This window comes from Gossypium arboreum, chromosome 9, assembly GCF_025698485.1.
Source record: "Gossypium arboreum isolate Shixiya-1 chromosome 9, ASM2569848v2, whole genome shotgun sequence".
In the NCBI taxonomy this organism is placed as follows: Eukaryota; Viridiplantae; Streptophyta; class Magnoliopsida; order Malvales; family Malvaceae; genus Gossypium; species Gossypium arboreum.
In genome coordinates this window covers 1,548,213-1,549,953 of record NC_069078.1, presented here as the reverse complement: position 1 = coordinate 1,549,953, position 1,741 = coordinate 1,548,213, and the positions used below count along the sequence as shown (strand labels likewise).

Here is a 1,741-nt window from a genome sequence, read left to right as displayed (position 1 = left end):
GATAGTTATTACTAGTACTTTTGGTTCCCTTGGGTATGATATCCCGGTCTTGCCATTACTATACTATTGTTCGATAGGTGCGCTTGCCTTTTCGTCGTGATAATAGTTAGTCTAGGTTTGATCTTCATTATAAATATTTATTATTTGTGACGAATCACGCGATCAAGTTTTTGGCACCGTTGCCGGGAACTAAAATATTAGGAACGCTAAATTTTTATTACTTTAGCCATTTAATTTTTTTACAATTTAATTTTATTTTTATTATTATCTATTAATTTACTTATTCTTTCTCTTGGCAAGTTTTTATAGTTTATGACTAGAAGAAACTCATCGGGACCATTACTTTTTTATGAAGAAATCGATCGTACAGTTCGTAGAAATCAAAGAGAGATAAGGCGCAACTTATAATACACAGAGAACGAGTAAGAAGACGATACTCAACCCCCAACCGAAGAGATGGCTGAAAACCAAGGCAATCAACTACCTCCTGCAATTGCGGCTAATCAAAATCCTGCTCCACGCACTACGTATGATTATGCTAAACCCTTTTTAACAGGAACTGAATCTACTATAGTTAGACCTGCTGTAGCTGCAAATACTTTTGAATTAAAACCTAACACTATTCAGATGATACAACAGTTTGTTCAGTTTGATGGTTTGTAGGAAGAAGATCCCAATGCTCACGTAGCAAATTTCCTGAAATTTTGCGATACATTCAAAATCAATGGCGTTTCTGATGATGCCATTCATCTTCGGTAATTTCCCTTTTCACTGAGAAACAAAGCTAAACAGTGGTTGAACTCGTTATCACGAGGATCTATCACTACTTGGGAACAAATGATCGAGAAATTTTTACTAAAATATTTTTCGCCGGCTAAAACAACTAAATTACGTAATGATATCTCTTCTTTTGTGCAGATGGATTTAGAAACACTTTACGATGCATGGGAGAGATACAAGGACTTACTGAGAAGGTGCCCTCACCATGGGTTACTGCTTTGGCTTCAAGTACAAACATTCCACAATGGTGCGAATCCTCGATTCGACAAATGGTTGACGCATTCTTTGGCGGAACCATCAACAACAAAACACCAAGAGGCTTATGAATTCATTGAAGAAATGTCATGAATAACTATCGCTGGCAAGTCATGAGGACTAAGCCAACAAAAACAAATGGCGTTTATAATGTCGACTCGGTTACTATCTTTGTCAAATCGGTAGAACTTCTCAATAAAAAGATTGATAGTTTTCTTAGTTCTACGCAGGTACATCCAGTAATGAGGTGTGACTCAAGTGGAGGAGGTGTGCATACAGAATATCAATCCTTCAATCCCACAATCGAAGAGGAACAAGTCAACTATATGGGTAACAATAACTTTAGATCTAAAAATAACCCATACAGTAATACTTATAATGCAGGTTGGAGGAACCACTCAAATTTCTCCTGGGTGGTCAAGGAAATCAAAAGCCACAAAATCCTCAGGGTTTTCAACAGCCACCTTATCAACAAGAGAAGAAACCGAACCTTGAGGAGATGCTCTCAAAATTCATATTAATGTTAGAAACCCATTTTTAAAATACCGAGACAACACTTAAAAATCAATAAGCATCGATCCAAGGACTCGAAACTTAGATAGGCCAGCTTTCCAAACTGATCTCTAAATGACCACAAGGTAGTTTGCCAAGTAATACCGAACCTAACCCAAGGGAACAACTCAATACAGTTAATACTCAAGATGAC

At 37.0% G+C, this 1,741-nt stretch overlaps 1 non-coding gene across 1 annotated transcript; it reads right to left on the bottom strand.

The window, feature by feature from the left end:
- Positions 1–885: 885 nt before the first annotated feature.
- Positions 886–992, bottom strand: LOC128281072 (small nucleolar RNA R71). Its single transcript, XR_008271287.1, has one exon. It is a non-coding gene; the product is annotated as a small nucleolar RNA R71 (small nucleolar RNA).
- Positions 993–1,741: the final 749 nt, after the last annotated feature.